The following is a 19,798-nucleotide window of genomic DNA, read 5'->3' as shown; positions in this document are numbered from 1 at the left end:
TTTTGTACTTTTGCACATTTTGGTACGGCGGCTGGATCAACCTTTCTTTCTTGCTGGGGGCAGCGTCTGGCAGGGCTGTCCTCCATGCCGCGGGTAGCCTTCGCGTCTGGCAGGGCACAGTACCATTTTCTTGGTTGTGCATTCAAAATGAATAATAATAACAATAATAACATTCCTTCTCACAGCACTAATGGCTCCTACTGGCATGTCTGCAGTCTGCCAGCTGTCATGTCCTCCCAGTGAAGCAAATCGATGGCATAAGAAAAGGATTGTCGGGCAGCATTGTGTGCCATGGATGGAGCACATGGCGTTCTGCATTCCTCAACACTAAAGTTAGCACTGAAGAGCACTGCACTGCACGGGGATGGAGAAGAGGATGGGGAAAGGAGAATGAGGAGAAGACAAAGCACTTTACTGTCTCACCACCTTCGCTTGATAATTTACTGAGAACCAACAAATACAGAGGATACAATGAAAGCAAACCTCGGGGAACCTATAGTGACCGAGAAAGCTGCTCAAAGGCTCTCTGGGTAAAGTCTGCCTAACGTTCATCAGGATGCCACCTGAATGTGTTTAAAAATGCCGTCATGTGCAGAAAAACTCCAGCCTCCTCCCACAGTCCAAACATGGAGGTTTAGGTTAATTGGTGACTCTAAATTGCCCCGTAGGTATGAATGTGAGTGTGAATGGTTGTTTGTCTCTATATGTCAGCCCTGTGATTGACTGGCGACCTGTCCAGGGTGTAACCCCGCCCTCACCCCAATGTCAGCTGGGATCAGCTTCATCCGACCCCAGCTGACGGAGGACAGAAAAAGTGAGTATGAACTTCTGACTTGGAAACAATTGACCTAGTCTATAGCATAGTCTAAAACGTAAAGAAATGATGTATATTTATTGTTCTTATTATTATCTACTTAAGATAATTCGTCTCACTAACCATTATTTATTCTCCTCTTCCTCTTCCTCTGCCTCCTGAGCTGCTGCTGTTCACTGACGACAGAAAAGGTGAGTACGAGCTTCTGACTGGAAGAACCAGTGATCTAGTCTTTCATACATTCATACATACAGAGAAAGTAATATTAGCTGCACACTATATGCTGCATCTGTTTATACATATAATATCACATGTTTATTAATTCATAGGGTTTTTTTTGTCTGTCTCACTAACCATTATTTATTGTTCTTCCCTTTTACCACCTGAGCTGCTGCTGTAAACTGTGGATGAAAAAAGTGAGTATGAGGTATACTAGCTACATGCCTGTTTATCATATGATATCACTTACTTAGCAGTTCAAAGATTACTGGTCTGCCTCACTAACCATTATTTTTCTGTCTCCTACTTTGACACCTGAGCTGCTTTTTACTGAGGACAGAAAAGGTGAGTATGAGCTTCTGGCTTAAAGAAAATTACCTACAATATAACATAATATAAAGACTAATGTACACTAATGTGTATACTAGCTACATGCCTGTTTATTCATATAATATCACTATCATTAATATTACTTATTGTTCTTCTTTTTACCACCTGAGCTGCTGCTGTAAACTGTGGATGAAAGGACAGCTACAAAGGACTGTCCTCTCCTCTACTCTCTCAGAGTGTCTTGTTAAACAAGGTAATAAAACTATTTATTGGGAGCTTAACAGTGTGTGGACCTACTCTTTGTATACTGTTCCATCCAAATTCAGTCTATCCAGCCTTAAATGTCCTTGAATCCCTTGATGTTAGTGTGAGCTACAGCTGGGAACCATCAGCACAGGTGTGGGTGTTAGATGATAGACTTTCTCATGATGTTTTCAGAACAGAACTATTCCCAAGATGACAGGGGCAGAGGGAGAGGAAAACTGACCTGTAGCCACTGAAAATGTCCTATGTTTGGGATGGGATTCAAACCAGTTTAGTGCTGTACCCTAATCCACTGTTTGAGACGAGTTAAGAGGACATCATGATGCACAGTGTTGAAGGCAGCACCAGGATCTAATAAAACCAGGATAGCATTTTCCCCAGAGTCAACAGAGAGTAATTTGTCGCCTTGTCATGTCCTGTGAACCCTGGTTGAAATGGATCAAGAATCCCATTGGCACAGTATTCAGGATATTATTGACCAATACCTATTTAAACACGTATCATGAAGGTTATGATTTTTGAGCAAAGGCATGTTTGAAACATTAGGGGACAGTGCCAGCAGCTAAGCAAGAGATAATAATAACTAGAATGCTAAGCCTAGTTATATCACCAGTATCCTTTATGATAAGGGAGGGCACAACATCGGGGGGGAGGTTTTCATGCCTATGTGCCTCAAAAGAAACTGCTGAAATGAATTAAAGGTAGCTGGACCCTCCTAAACCGTGGGGTGGGGTGTCAGAGAGAGAAGAAGACAATGGTGATCAAATATTCTCATTTTTTTTAAGTGAAAAACTTAAAAACTTCTCACAAATGTCCAAGGATGCTTCAACATGGGGAGAAATACAGGGGGAACTGTTGGGGCTGAACTGAATTCAGGTCTGTGAGAAGGTTTACTGATGATTTCAGAGGAATATTTAGCTGTGGCTTTCTTGGCTGCTGTTTGGAAAATTATGACAGACTTAAAACTGATCTTTATTAAAAAATCCTCTGACTTAAACTGCAATTTCTCATCGTAAAAATACTCTCTCCTGTCATGATCACAATATGGGAATAACAACAGTGCTAACATGCTAAAAACCCATAACTGAAACAATCAACTCATGAACCTCATGTTCCCGTCTGGAATAAACAGCACAGGCTTTTATTTTCACACCAGAGTCTCAGTGTGAGCTGCAGGGGGCTCCCTAACACCACAGACATCAGCTCTGCAGCAGAACAGAGGAAGTCCATTTCTGTGGTGTCACATGTGATTGTAGTGCAATAAAATGAGGAATTGTGCATTTCTGTGGTTCTCTGTCTATTCATGATTGTTGAGACTCCGCTTGTTTGTTCCACTTTTATCACACATCGTCTCCGGGGAAAGAAACTGGTTTGTTTGAGCACTCAAAAGACGATTTGTTTTAATCTTATCCTACTACTCAGTGGGTAGATTCCACTGCAGCAGCACAGCACAGTTCACTTCCTCAATTACAGAGAAGTCAACGGCCTTACAGATTCACCTTATCAGACTTTATGTGATGCTCTTGTTGCAAAATTGCTCCCATCTGAATATTCAGGCATGTTCAAACTAACGCCTTGCAAACGTCCAGGTGTTGACAGATGTGTTTTCTGACTCATAATTGGCAGTTGCCTGAGGATTACAGTGACTATCTGTTTGTTTTTCAGCAGCCAAGGAAAAAAATGTTTTTCCATAACAATGACCTGTTGTTTTTGTTTCAACCCCGAATCAGCATTAGAATATATTAGACACTAACAGAGTAAAGTGCAGAAATAAAGAGTTGACTATTGAGCATAAGCAGTGAAATACAGGGAGTGCTGCCATGTGGGAATAACTTACTGCAAATACCAACTATCTAGAATAATCAGTGACTTAACCATGAATCTGCTGCTTAATAAGAACTATAATATTTACAGTATGTTACAGCTGCTTTGGCTCATTCAGAACTTTAAAAATTCTCCCACCAAACAATGGCCCTGATATAAGTTTAATATATAGTAATTTATTCCCATGAAGCCAGTTTTAGACGCAGTGGAAACACAGAGGCCATGGGAACAGCTCTGAATGAGGGAATGGTATTCCTAAACACAACTGACCTCGTCTGCTCTTGTCAACAGACAGACAAACAGAAGGTAATTTCAAATGTGTCCCCAGTTTCAACATCACCACTCATACTGAGGTTTATTACAAAAAGCAGGGTTGCTGGGTTTTATCTGATAACTATGTGTAAAACTAGTTTTGTGGAACAAACCACTGATGTTGTCATGAAGATGTTTTTGTATTGATACTCAGCTACTTATCATTTCTCAGTAGATTTCTAATGGCAGAGCCGTAGACTTCAAACTTTTTCTTGAGTCAAGCTCAAGTCAGGTTTAAGCTCGACTCGAGTCTGCTGTCATTACTGCAACTTAACCAGAAAAAGAAAAAGGAGGAGGAGGAGTTTTGGAGAATACTGCACCAATTATAAAAAAAAGAAGTGGCCTAGCTAAACCACACTGCTCAAACATTTTTCTGACCTGCTATCGGGCTTGAAGCTTGAGGCTTTCTTAGCTGTTTCCCCCTGTAGCTTCATATTTAGTGTAAAGACATGACAGTAGGATCGATCTTCTGATCTAACTTCCAGCACATTTCCCAAAATGTCAAACTATTCCTTTAAAAGACAAGTCAGAGTTTTGCTTCAGCGACAAACACTTGATCAAGGTGTCAGGATTAAATCAGGCTCAGCCTTCAGTAACCAAACAACAACCTCCACAAACGTCCACAATCATCTGACTCAGACATCTAACATAATCTGTGACAGGCTGTTTAATGTCTCCAAGCAAGACTGTAGGTACACACCCAGAGTGAGAAGACTTCCATCTCTATTTTCAGACGTGGTTTAGCATGTTTTTGTGTAATTACAGAGGAGTGTGGAAATGCTATGATTGGAGTATCATTTAGAAAGATTATCTGACTATAAAATGAATTAAATCATCTGCTTTTGCTTTGATGAGCTGTGATTAAAGTCTGTGAGTAATTTGAAGTTGTAAAAGAGGATATTGTGCCTCAAAGGGCCTTCAAAGGGACTTTAAATTTCTCAATATTATTCTGTGTAAAGTATGTTTTTTTCAAATAAATGATTGGTGGGAAATGTTTCAGGGTTGCTAAACAACAATCCTGCCAAGAAAATCTCTGCTGATGAGACACAGAAAGCGGGTCGATGCTCTGCAGTCCTTGTTTTGCCCAGATTCACTCAGGCATCAAGTGACTCACCAGGAGGAAAATATGGAAAGAATTCCCTGGAGTTGGCACAACTGTGGTCTTGGTTAAACCCTCTGTTGTTCGGTTTGGCCTTGTTTGTGGCGATTGGGGATTGTCCGGTGAAACAGTGTTATTCTTCACTTACTGGCTTTGCTGGAAAAGCCGTGACGGGCCGGACATATCTGGCATAGCTTCCTGCAAGAGGCTTTGTCAATGAGATTAAAAGAACACTGGAGTGAATCACAACACAAAGCGTGGAGGCATTCTGTCACACTGGAGGACCACCACATCCTGCCTCCTGTCAGGCTCCAGTGGAGCATGTTTCTATGTTTGTCTCGTTACTTCCAAAGTTCGAATGTGGCTGCTATAGGACAGGTGTATGTGCTGTGATTGGACACATGGATTCCTCCTGGAATTTGATCTAATATGAAATTTTGCAAGGTTAAGTCCTGTTGCTGTCTCCATGAAGTATTAGACCCCTTCATCCTCTCCATGATTTCTACACTTTAGCTTAAAACTGAACTACTCAGTGTTTTTATATTAACAATGGGTTAAATGTTTTTGTGTAATGTGAAAGGCATGCTGCTGCTGTTGTTGTTGTTTGTTGTTGTTGTTGAAGTTGTTGTTGTTGTTGTTGTTGTTGTTGTTGACCACCTGCAGCAGCAACAAACGGCTAATAGACACAGTTAACAACCAGCTGGTGAACATGGTGGAGCATTTAGCAGCTGAAGAGCCAGATATTTTTCTCAAGAGTTGGTGAAGACCAAAAACAGAGCAAGAAGAACAGTGAAGGTGGCAGGAAACACAACTGAAGCTCATGTTTTGCGTTTTTAAATTTAGCATATTTATTGAAATGATGTATATTAAAGTCTTTAAAGAATCTTGTGTCACAGTTCTCCTCATTCTCCTATTCATTAACCTTTACAAATTTAGATTAATCATTTGGCAGATGCTTTTATCCAAAACATCAAGTGAAGACAGAGACAAACATTTTAAGTTTCCATGTCCATTTCACAGTTTTAGAGGTAATATTTATCATCTCATATTAAGGGCTCGTCCAGGATTTGAACCCGGGACCTCTCACACCCAAAGCGAGAATCATACTCCTAGACCAACGAGCCACTCTGTTCTGTCACATCTGCCTGCAGTGCCACTGACACTCGTGTCCCACCAGATCAGGCCATGCCCAGCTTCCCTGCAGGTGCCTGATTCCCCACACCCACCTGCTCACCTGTTTACCATTCCCAAATCAGCTTCCAGTACTTACACCACCCCAGGTTCACACTCTCTCTGCCAGATTGTCAATCAGGCTGTAACCTCCCAGCCTTTTCTTCATCTGATTACGTGCCCATGCCTGAATTTTGGTTGCCTGTTGGATTTTTGGCTTTCCATCTGTTTACCTGCTGCTGTCTCTTGCAGCCCACGGACTTCCCCTCTCGCCATTCCCCTCCCTTTTACCTGTTTGCTTTGAGAGTTCAGGTAAAGGTGAACTGTTTAATTATGATGTATTTCAGCTCTACCTGTTCGCTAGAAATCACGTTTCTGTATTATTAAATTTTTTTTCCACGTACATTGTGGTGGCAAAGGCAATCAGTGCCTTGACTATGTTCAGAGGCAACTTTTGAACTTTGTGAACTGAATGAAGAGCTACATTTACACCAGTACCAGAGAGGTGGTTAAGGTGGATGGATCTCACATCCACTCTACCGTCTGTGGTTAGGCATGTTGTGTCTCCAGTCGTTGCTTTCCCTAACTTAACCAAGTGCTGCTAATCCAGTTGGCTTTACATTTTCTCAGGGGTTAAGTACAAGAGCCGCCTATGAGCAAGTTTCAAATTTTCTAAGGCTATGTAACCACTGTTCCTATGGTGGCATGTTTAGATTTATTGGTCAACTATAAACGAGCACAGTATCAAATGTAAGAACAACTTACTGCAACTCATTTATTTACAAAAAGAACAGGTTACAGTAAAACTGCCATGGAGGATTATGCCCATATTGTCTGAATATCTTTATATCAGTAAAATGATTAATTTGTGTGGCTTTGTTAGACCCCCACATGTCAAATGCAGATATTGTACTTTTTACTCACTACATGTCAGACATATTTACTAGTTACACTGAAGATTTTGATTTTCACACAAAACGTGATCAGTTTATAGAATATGATGCACTGCTACAGATTAAACAAACATAACTACCATAACTCATAAACTAAAACATGTAGCTTCACCTCCAGCAAATACAACATAATGATACTATGTAAATGTGAATGAATACAAAGCCGATTAAATAATATATAATAATGTGAATTACGAATTAACTCTCACTGGTAAAAATATTTGTACATTGTGGTATTTCTACTTCTACTTAAAGGGGCTATTTCTAAGTTTTCTCTGCCGCCAAACGTAGTTTAGCCGGGAACAGGTGGTGGTGACCTTTACAATACAAGAGGTTATAATAATCCCTCTGAGCAGCGCTACATCTTCAGGGCAGATTGGAGGCTACAGTGAGTCGCTATCAGAAAGTGACGAGATGGGTCAGGGCTAGCTGGTTAGCGTGCTAACTTCAGTAGAAGAAAAAGAAATGACAGAAAGAAGAGTTAATATCGGCGCTGCCTTCCACCTCTGGACACAGCTTTTGGTTAGAGAAGGAATGAAGGTTGATGCTGAACTCACAACATTTCTTCTGGTAAAGTAAGTAAACAGCTGTTGATGCTAATGTTGGCTATGTAGCAACAGCAAAACTTACAAATACCTCCATTAAGTAAAATATCTGAATATTTCTTCTACCTCTTGTCTTTAGAAACAGGTCACAAATGTATATGTTAATTAAAAAGAAAAGAGGCTCAGTGATTTCCTTCAACACCTCGGCACTGTTTTTTGTTAACGTTACTCAAAGAAGGAGCGGATGAATACACGAGGTGCTGTTGTGCGTGAGCAGCACAGTGTGGGTGGGACTGAGCCCAAATAAACTGTGCCCATGTTCATAGTGATGAAGGAGCATTTCTCGCAGGGCAGTGGTGTTTCTCACTGATGCATTTTTCATACGTGTTGGACACAAATGAAGATCTATGGCACAGTGGAATATGTTGTATCAAGGTTTAGCTACAGGGACACTCAGTTCATTGTTGGTTTTGGAGTTTTAATCAGATTTGATAAAAGGCCTGAAAAACGTAGAGAACGAGTTCACAATAACAACAGTCAAAGCACGTCCACAAAGATAAGGAAACACAAACATGCAGCGTACAAGTCAGAGAGGAAACAGTTCCACAAGAGAAGTATAAATATACAATATGAGCAGCAGCAGCAGCGTGGGAAAGGTCGCCGTGGGAACTGGGCCTTGTTTTTGTCAATGAGTTTTAGAAAGCCAGGCTCTGACTCCAGTACAACAGACTCTTGGGTTCCCACCCAGACCTATAGCCAAACAGTAGTGTCACATCCATTTCTTCATTGTTCTCCAGTTTCCTCTCTGGTTTCTTTTCCCCTCCGCTGCAGCTTGCAGAGTTTGTCATGTTGTTCTCTGGAAGGAGTTTTCTTCGGGACCTGGCCGAGGCTGCGGTGACACGCCGGTTCCCACGATCTCCTGCCCTTCCTCCAGAGTTACTGCTTGCTCACTGCTCTGGACAGGAAGACGGTACAACAAGGCCACGGAGAGTGCGTGCTAATTTAGGCCAGCTCTGCTGGGTCTCCATTGTCCTAAATGGGAATTACGTGAAAGTACCCGTGTCTTCTCTGAAGCTCATCACCAATAAATCTGAGTTATGAGTGTGTGTGTGTGTGTGTGTGTGTGTGTGTGTGTGTGTGTGTGTGTGTGCGCACGCACGTGCACGTGCATGTGTGTGCGTAAAACATGTAAGTCATGAATGTCCTTACAAGTATGGAAACACAGGAAATATCTTCAAAATTCGTGAGGACATTTTCCAGTGAAGACGGTTAGATCAGGGTTAGAGGTCAGAGAGCAGCACAGTCCTTCATCTTTCATTTTATCTCATAAGACAGTGGCTCTCAGCCTGAGGGTTGGGACCCTTTATGTGGTTGCTAGATAAATCTCAGGGGCCACTAAATGATGAACAAGATAAATCTGCTAAACTGAGTTTATTTTTCCTAATTGTTCTTTAATCGTTGATTGTCATGACATTCATGGTCCCCAGAGGATGAAACCTACTGCTTCTTCCTCTAGAGCCACCAGCAGGTTGACAGTACACACAGTCATGTCGACCTCAGGATGATTTGTAATAACTTTGGTGATCTTCTGACTTTTCAACAAGCACCATCATCAGGTCAGAATTTACATTTGTCTGATATTTGAGTTTTATAACCTACAAAACAGCCTCAGCTGTACTTTGTGTTTAGTCCTATTTAACACATGCTAGCACGCTAAACTAGATTGTGGGAAATCCTAAATGTTATACCATCAGCGTGTGGATTTTTACATTGTGTGCATTTTAGCATGCGTAGGTTAGCATTTAGCAGCCTCAGTACAACCTAACCAAACCGCTAGCATTGACCTCTTCAAACCTCAGAGTGGAAAATCTTCACTTCAAGTGACATGTACAACCTGTGACAACAGGTCACCACTAGTTATTGCTCTATTTTCAGGGGTCACAAGCTTTAAGCATATAAATAGCTTTTGTATGCATGTATGCATTTGAACTACAGGACAGCATGTTTTACCATATGCTGTTGGGTCAAACTTTGATCATACTGCATTTTTCCTTCATGTTTCCATCTTTTACTAAATTGCCTTGAGGCCCATCTTCTCTCCTTCATCTATCTCTCAGCCTCAGGATTAAAATGAAAGTGTAGTTAATAAGTAAAATCACAAGGGATAACAGCTTTCTACTTTGCCCTGTACAGACCAGGTGGCCTTAACTCGGTGCTGCGTACTCAGCTAATTAAAGCCACATCCTCCTGTCCTGGACGCATATTTCTGGGGACATGATAAAACGATAAAGCTGTGGTATGGGGACACTGTTAAGTGCTCTGCCAGAGACAATAAAAGTGCTGCTGCATCCCGGCTCCTCTCATGTAGTTGGGTAATAGCAGTTGCACTGGGTTGTGCTGTCGGCCTGACAGGGTTGTGTAAGAGTATGAAATATTTATCTGTAGTTCCTCCAGCTATGGAACCAATGCCAGAATTTTTGAGTTATTTCGATTTGTGTTTGTGTAGAATAGAGAGGGAGAAATAATGTGAGTCTGTATTTCTTTATGAACCCACATACAGAAGTAAGGAATCATTACTTGTGATATTTAGACAGAAAATCAGTAGTGAACATAGAGGATGGTGGGTAGAAATGGGACAGTAGGTCTTATGTAATAAAGCACAGAGCTGAGGGGCAAGACGGGCTTCTTTTAGAAAGAGCAGCTCTGTTGGCACTTGAGAGATTACCCACTTACACAGTTTCTGCAGGCTGCCCCGCCCGCCCCAGGATGACCATAATCCTGTAGTCCCCCCGCCACTGCTGCTCTAACAGACTAGTCCACTGTTTTGAGAAAACTATTCTGAAATTGGTAGGAGCTTCATGTTGTCCTGCGGCCCCACCACCCCCTGTTGTCATTGTTTCTTGCCTGATGCTTGTTTCCCTGCGACACGTGTCCAGAATCGCCTTAAGCCTAATATGAGTTTATCAGTAACTTCCTGCCCCTGATATTGGTCCAGAATATGACAAAATTATGATTCTTAGATTTTCACCATCTGTTAAACAATTTATTACATTTGGTCCACAATAATGCATTAATGTATCAATGGGCCACATGCTAAAAAACACACCCTTAATTTTCTATTATCAGGTCCTCCAATGCTTGAGCTTGTGGTCACAGATCTCCGCCTCCATCAGTGAAACTGCACCATCTCACACTGAGGAACTCTTATACTGACCACTCTTCACTCTGTTGCTCCCTTAACAATTACCTATGACTTGGATCTCACCATAACTTCATAATGATAGTAATAATAACAGTAATACAAAGGGTCAAACACCATCTAGCTGTAAAAAATAACAGAGGATTTTTTATCTTTTCTCCTCTCATTTTTTTTCATTAAGTTTCTCAACTCTTTGGATCAACTGTGTTGTACTTAAAGTGTATCATAAATACAGCTGAGTTGGGTTTACATCCCTTCAAGCTTTTTTTAAATTGTTTCCGTAGTGTACCATGGAGGGGGCAATGGCCAGAATTTTATATGTACTACTGCCCAAGCCCACCACCATCAGATATATTTAACTAATAGACATCAGAATCATAAAACACCATAATATTTTCACATATAATGCAGTCTAGATTCTGTTAATTGTCCAGTAATGTTTTTATGCAAACTGTGTCTCCCTGTTTGATGTGTGCAGGTTTAGGATTTAAAACTCCTGTTCAAGTTGCTAACACCACTAAATTCTCAGTACAGTAGTGAGGACATGATATTAGTAGTTTTGGACCAGAAGTGTCTGAGAGAAAAACATTTGTGTGTCTCAGAGGTCACCTGAGATATCGTGTTCGATGGTCAGATCATGTTCATGACATACTGCCTTTTCTTGAGAGTAACGTACCAAGCAACCGTCTCCAACCTGCCTGTACCAGAGTGTTGATGCGGACTTTCATTAATTGATGTGGTGAGACTGAGATTACATGAGTCTGAAGATCAGATCAGCCACAGACAGCTCTACCTGGAAACAATGAGACGCTCTTGCAGCGCTGCATTACAAAGACAATCAGCTTACAAAGGTGCTGAGTATGTCTGCAGACAGGGAACAGCACATGGGGAGGGTGAGTTTTATCATGTGAAGGCCACATCAAAAACAAGGTGACACAAGGGGATCAATGAATGGGACCAGAACCACGTCTGCTGTTCCAAGTCCGCTGATTGATATTATTTTCTGAAGAAAATCCTGCATCTATTGTGTTATTGTGTCAAGTGGTTGTATGTGTGTACTGTATGTTTCTTGAATTCCCTACAAGTGCATCAGTCTATAAATTGGATCAAAATGGAGGATTATCAGCTGGCAGTTTCAGGACTTCCTCTCCCAGCCACATCCTTTTCAGTCAGGTACATGGGTGCATTTAGGGAAAAAAACATCTAAATCTTGCCTGTCAAATTAAATCAATCAGCGTTGGATCTGACATACCAGAGTATGTACTGTCACTGAGTCAGGTTGACATTACTCTTTGCTCCAACTGGACTTGCTGAAAGTGGCATGATGTAGTTTTTCCACAGTGCACTTGAATTTCTGAATATTTCCAGTGGTATAATGAAGCTTGACCTTTATTTTCTACTTCTGTCAGGGTGTTTTTTCAGACCCAGTGTTACTTGAAAACGGACATCATGTACTCATTACACATTGGAAAGTAATTACACTACTTAACTCAGCAGCAGAAGTAGCGCATATAATTACTTGTTACTAAAAATGATGATGTTGTGATTTTTCTTGGGGCTTGTACCAAACAAGCACGTTCCTCTGTGTCTGGAGAATGTGATTTGTAGGCTGGGAGCATCTCTGTAGAACCGCAACTCTTCGTTTGTGGTCTGTTGAGACACATTTTACCTTTATACCCTTATCAAAGAAAATTGCAGCTCCTGCAATTTGAATATTGCACATGGCCATATTGCGATTTCCATAATTATCTCCAAATCTGCACCAAGCTCCCATAGCTGAGATAGGCCCGTGCACTGAACACAAATAGACCGAACCAATATCAAGTAATGTGGTTACTGCACAACACTGATCAGGACATGGTATAGAGTGACAATTTCCTTTATTATTTTAGGACGTGTGGTGGCAAATGAGGAGGAAAGTCTCATAGTATGTACAATGTTGATCCGTCCACACCCTGTTGATCAGCCCCTGAAACAACACACAGCATCCGCCGTGCGCCTCGCAAAAGTACATGTAAACATTCTCACATCGTCATCTAAAGAACAAAAGCAGACAACCTCTCCTTCCTGTGGACGCCTGGTCGCCTGACTCTGCTGCGGACCTCACCCACAACAATCATTACCGCCACCATCATCATCATCATCATAACTTCCAGTGGAGGCTTGGCAGAGCGCTCGGCTGTTCTCATCCGAACTCACAGGTTACCTCTTGTTGTCTGGAGATCACAAGAATCCAGTTTTAAAAGAGATATTTCTGCCTGTGGATATGAAATTGTGACATGAACTCCAGTGTGTGTTTGTGTTTGTTGTGATTACCTGCAGAAATGCATCGACATTTCCCCCACACACAATGTGGGACGCTGCCAGAGAGGAACAATGGGAACTTTAATTAGATCAAGAGTTTGTCCAGGGATTGACATACTGTAGCTCACTTGCAGGCCTGTGGGTCCAAACTCACACAGTCACATACAAAGGCAGAAACATTAGCACTTTTCTTTATGTTTTTCTTTCTTGTGCTTTGTAACAGAGACAGTTTAGCTACAAGCATGAAACCTGAACACAGGTATATTCATAAGTCAGTGTCCCCGTTCTGATGTTTTCCCCCCTATGTAACACATATGTTTTTACAACAGAGAGCAGAAAAAACACATTAACAATGTACACATGGAGATATGATCTTTTTATTTTTCTGAAGGAGTGAGATGTTTTCTAAAAATCTGATCTGACTTGAGCTGAGCACCTGCAGGCTGCACCGTGTGACTGCATCTAATGTATGACACACTTTCAAGAAAAACAATGAGCTGAGTCCACAACAGATGATAACTGCAATCTTAAAAATGGTCAACAGCAGGTTGGGTTGCACCACTCTACAAGACAACTTGCTGGTTTCAAACTAATGATTTACTACATCAAGCGGCGCTGTTTAAGCTTGCATGCTGCGTTCATGTCATATCGTTTAAACCATAATGAACTGAAAAACCTGTTCACGTCAGCCTCGAACTTGAAGCCAGAGAAAGATTTACGTCATGATTAAACAGTCAGGACATGTCGACCACATTTCATATTACCTCTTTTCGCTCTAAACGGGTCAAGCTGACGTCAGTTTTGTCAGTTGACTACACAACAGTTCCACCTGGTAGTTGCACGGTCTGACAACTGATCTTTAGATGAGAACCAGTGTGTGTGGTGCAGCCTGCTTTAGTTTAGTGATGTAGCGGAGGATCTGGTGCAAACAACCTGTTTAAAATCCCAAGTATTTCTCTATAACATTAAATATTATATGTATATACATTATGTATACAGAGGCGTAGCCAGAAAATCTGGGCCCTGTTTTGGATTTGGTGTTGGTGGGCTCCTCCAAGAATTGGCACCTTGAAGGGATAGTTTGGGTTATTAGATGTGGGGTTGTATGAAGTAGTCATGCGGTAGATTCTGATTGGCGTGCTGCCAGTTAGGAGAGGCAGCAGGAAACATTAGCACACGGCACACCAGCAGAGCGATGTGCCGCTGTGCATGGGGCCGACAGAAAAGAACGTGTTTTAGACACTTCTAAAAACGCCCACAGAAACAATGCAGTATCTGTTTAAATTTTCACTTCATGTAGAATGTTGTCAGCAGTTTATCTTCCCGTGAAAACAGCATTTTCCCTTGGCACTACATTTTTTCTGTGAACTACTGTGTTCCTACGCACAAACACGCACTGTATTTTTTTATTTTTTGGGTTTTTTTTGGGGCAGTTTTTGCTTTTATTCAGCTAGGGTCAGTGAGAGAGTAACCCTCCAGAGGGTCGGAGCTACAACTGCGAAAGCTCAGTCACCCCTGATGTCTCGTCTAGTTCTTGTGAGAGCCACAAGGCCTCTGTGAAAAGACCTGAGAGAACTCAGTGATCTTTCTGTGGCCAGGGGACACAATAATTCAGCTATGTCAGTCTGTATAGCGCTTTATAGGTGATTAAGAGAATTTTGAAACCCTGTCATTGACGGGCAGCCAATGCAAAGAGGCCAGCACTGGTCGGACCGACCGGAGGCGGGACACAGAAGAGCGAGTCAGAGTGGTGATCAGGAGGCTCAGGGGGGGTTTTTTTAGTGTGAATGTGTTTTCAGAATGGAAACTGAAGGTCTGCAGTGTGACTGTAGTTTTTGTTGTGTGTATTTCTCTGAACGTTAGAGTCGAAAGAAAACTGAAATACAGAAATAGTATTATCTAAATGATGAATAACCCAAGCCATTCTCAGTCTTAACCTTCCTTCTTTTTCATTGTCAAACTTCAACATCTGGATGCTCCTCTAGCTATAGTTTTCAACCCTCATTCCCCACTGTGCTCCTGCTGAATATTTCATCTTCAAAGCTGAGATAGAGTGTCCCAGGCTGTTCACATGATCTGCCTTTTGTTTTCAGCGTGGGGAGAGAAACACCAGGCAAGCGTAGATGAGAGGTTGAAAGGAGAGAGACGTTTTGTTTCCAAGGCCAGCATCTCACGTGCGATTCTGTGATGCTGCGCCAGAGTTCGTGAGGGGCAGCCGAGGGACAGTTTGTCCTGGAAACTAAGATGCTCAGTGTTCACCTGAGAGTCAGCCCCGCTCTCAGATTAGCTTTTTGTCTGCTGCTGCTGCTCTGCACCTGCTGCTAGCAGTAAAGCAAGGGACTGCCTGTCATTTGGAAGAAACAAAAAACTACTTATTGTTGTCCATGTTGTGATGAAAGTATATAGTGGGTCAGCTGGTCGCTCAGTCTACCGCTTTGGTCCACAGTGAAATATTCAAGAGGATCCTAACCTGCAGGCTCTAGCGCCACCACAAGGTTCACATTTGTGGTTTTGAGTGAAATGTCTTGACGACTATTGGATAGATCACGATGACATTTTGTACACACATTGATGCACCTGTCAGGGTGATTAGTAATAACTGCGGTGATCCCTTTACTTTCCACGTAGTGTTAGCATCTGGTTCAGCTTCTCCAATACTGAAAAACCTGTTTAGAGCCAATTAGCAAATGTTGGCATGCTAACACCCTGAACTAAGATGGTGAATATGGTAAACATCAGCATGTTAGCATCGTCACTATGAGCATGTTAGCATGCTGATGTTAGCATTTAGCTCAAAGCATCGCTATACCTATACCAACGCTAAGTACAGCCTCACAGAGTCGCTGGCATGACTGTTGACATCATGACTATTTATTTATTTTCAGCTGCAAATTTAATAAAAAAATACAAATGGAAGTAAAAACATACAATTTCTAGACAAATACATTTTCACAAAATGCAACAAATACAAACAACAAACTAATTTTTTTTATTTTAAAATTTAAAAATGTAAATCAGAAACATTACATTACACACTTTATCAAACAATAAGCTAATAAAACATTATATGGCGAAAATAGAATTAATTGAAAATTTTATATTTAATTGATTTAAATTTAACTTGTACTTGAACCATTTCATATATGTCATTAGAATCCTGGACTGGAAAATGATAAACTATTATAATTACAGTCAAAACCTACAGTATATATGAACTGCTCAATCTCATGGTTTCATTCAAGTGTTAATCCAGTCATTAGTCTGTCATCTCTTAATGTGTTACTGTACTGTTTATTCTTCATCATTAGAAATATTTGTTTTTACCCATAGTAAACAGAGACGTAGTTAACTCAGTTAAACTAAATCCACACTGAACACCTCTCACTTTCAGGTGACAAATATAAATAAGTGTATGAAAAAGCTTTGTTTCTTTCACCTTTTTTTCTTTTCACTATTTTGCCCCTTTCCCACTGAAGTCTTAAGCTTCTCATGTGGAAACATCAGCAGAAAACAACACAAACAGCAGGGCAGCAGGGAAACAATATCTTTGCATTACAAATAACGAGGCCAAGAATGTGACCTTGGTCTCCATTTTTGTTTGCAGTCTCACTGTGACTGAAATAAAAACGTATCTAATCTAATAGACTCTCTAATAGACTGAAGTAGAGACAAGTCATCAGTGTGAACCTGTTCATCTTTTGTAAAAACATTCATCTTCCAGTAAGTATCAGTCAGTCTGTATGTCAGAGGTAACAGTAAGTCAGGACTGACTGATTGCCTCAAATGTACCTTATAATATGTTTTTCTATGTTGTCTATATCATTTATGTTTTATTTTTTCCATTATGAGACAAAATGAATGTGAAATCCATAGATGTATGTGCTTTCCTTTTACTAAACAACCTTAAAATCCACATTTTCAACTCATATGTACCTTTAATATTTCCTAAAAGATGGAAACGTTTTAGACTTGCTGAGGGCGCACTCACAGAAATCTATTTTACCTTATTAACACGTAGCTTTAGCTTTTCTTTGCTTTGCTAGTTTTAGTTTTTGCTGAGCGGAGGCTCAGAATGTCAATAACTGACTGAATGTTCTCACAGTACCTCCTATTTCAAGTTAACTTTTTATTTACAAAGTGATGATATGATAACTACATTTATACTGGGAGAATCCCAGTACAACCACAATCCTTCACCAGTGGCCGCTGGGTGGCTTTGACTAAGGAGTTAGAGGATAGATGCCTTGCTCAAGGGCAGCTCAATGGCAGTTGTTTAGAGAAGTCTCCTGTTATACACCCCCCCCCCCCCCCCCCCCCTCCTTACCTGAATGGCCTGATCAGCCACTGTGTTTGTTTTTCCCATGTCTCAGTTTGAAAGGTGAGTTTGTGCTGCTGTGTTGGTGTTTGGGATTAGTTCTGTTATGTTGACCTCCTTTATGGACTCATGATTATTGTCAGAAATATTTTTGGCACTTTGCTTTTTGTACATAAAAATGATTTTTTATTTTTTTTAAAAAACAACTGTGTCTCTCTGGCCTGTTGGCTCAGTTCCTGACATAGATCAAAAGATGCATTAAGATTTAGGAAGGATTTCTGAATTTTGAGAAGACTGAGGTATGAGGAAGAAACCCAAGAAGATTTAGTGCAAGCTGGACACTGCTAACCTCAGTTACAGGACACAGACTCCTTCAGTGGGTTTCACTCACTGTTACATCATGAAGCTACTGGTCCATAGTGGCTGGAAGGTGGCACTGACGCCCATGTCCCCTGTTTACCCAGGCAAGCTGGACCGCCAGCGTTAATGCTGCGATGTGCCAGGATCAAGTAGCTGGCCAGCGATCTTGTTACTAATCTGATAATCTGTTTGGCAGAGGGGCTCGTTTCCATTCCTCCTTACATAACTGTGTCTATGTTCAGATTCACACTGAGAGTATGGGCCAAAAGCTGACCACTGCAAGGGACAGCTGGAGACTTTCAGAGGAAGAACAGGGCTTAATTCACTCCCAGGAGGTGAATTAAGCTTGTTTTTCAAATATCTCTCCCTAGTTCACTTTGATTCCTATTCAGGTTTTTTTCCAGAGAGGTAAGAGGTCAAGGTTAGCCATCTTGCAGCACCCTGGAGTAGTGGGGGGGGGGGGGGGGGGTCTGATCCTAGCCAGGGAGAGATGGGTGTCATTGCATTGAATCCAGACCCTAAAAGCAGCTCCAGGGCCCTGATTTATCAAAAGGAGACACCCCAGGCACTCCAACATGCAACTGTTTGGTTTGTGTTTGGCAGCTCTTTGATCCTACCCACTGTGGACCAAGCTATTACCTCCATCACCCCACATTTAAAGGATATAGGGCACTTTTGCTTCAGACTTTCAGATCATACTTAGTCTGCAAGTGTTTCCTTTACTAAATGAATCTCGCAACATAAGTTTCTCTTCCTCAGTCTGATGCGGCCTCCTGTTTCTCTGATTGTCCCAGACATTTTAAGTAAAACACACAACAACAATGGTTACTGTTTGGATTGAGGATAGGATTTCTGAAGCAGGAATTTGGAAACTCCATTGTAAATCAGCTGGACTCAGAGAAATGATTCAGTATTTTAATTCATTAAATAATCAAATTGAGATGTTTTTGCAATACGATTAAAAAAATCAACATCTTAAGACATTATGCAATAAGGCATTAGTATGATTTTGAGTTAAAAGGAACTTGGTGACAGGTAAAACATGTCATCTTCAAGTAATTATAACATTTTGGAGCCAGGGATTATAAACAGACTGGGAGAGAAGAGGGAGGGTTGCTTTGACATCTCAGGTGAAAAAATGTTTGTTTGATCTGAGAATGGTTAGACTGTATTTATACTGTGTATAACGTGTTGGCAAAATCAGTAAAAAAAAAAAAAAAAAGGGTCTGTATGCAAAGCGCTTCACTCAGGCCTGAATAATATAATCCTCCAGTGCAGCGATTTAGGGAGAAAAAAGCTAAGAAAGTAGGTTAATCCTTCAGGGTAAAGAACTATAGAAACACAAAATGTAAAGAATGTTACTGAAGAACATCTCACAGTGTTATCACAGGGAAAACATGGATTTAAACTACAATACTCAACAGTAATATCAAGGATTTTTTTGGATGGGAAAGGTAGAACTTTGCATAAGTATAAATACCACAAACGTTGAAAAATTACCAATAAAAGATCTGTACATATAAAATACTTGATTATTTTGCATTAATATAACATAGATGCACTAATTATACTAGGTCCAGCTCATACTGAATATTCACATTACCAACATATTGTAGTTGCACTCACTCATATTGCACATACTATATATTTGTTTATTTTGGGATTATTGAACTGTTCAAATACAAAACTAAATTTTGTTGTACTGGCACTCAGTCTGTGCAGCGGCCATAGAGTTGAATCTAAAGTAATCTAATCTAATCTAATCATACATTTTACTTCAAAGTAAACAAATAATATCTGGAGAAACTCGATCAATAGTTAAATTATTGATTTGTTGTCCGGTACAATGGAATGTTTTCTAAACTGTACTTGAGTTCAATTTTGAGGTACTTTTTACATTTACTTAACAACTAAAGTTTCAAGTTACTTTGCACATAAAAATTTAATTCACAAAACATCTGATGAGTTCATAAAATATGAGGCATTGTTTTAAATTAAACAACTCAACAGAATGTGATATAGTTAAAATTAGCTGCAACCAGACCAACTACAACAGGAATGCTTTACACATCAATACAGCAATAAGCATG

The sequence above is a fragment of the Seriola aureovittata genome, chromosome 10, assembly GCF_021018895.1.
Source record: "Seriola aureovittata isolate HTS-2021-v1 ecotype China chromosome 10, ASM2101889v1, whole genome shotgun sequence".
Taxonomy (NCBI): Eukaryota; Metazoa; Chordata; class Actinopteri; order Carangiformes; family Carangidae; genus Seriola; species Seriola aureovittata.
Note: the sequence above shows the minus strand (reverse complement) of the source record.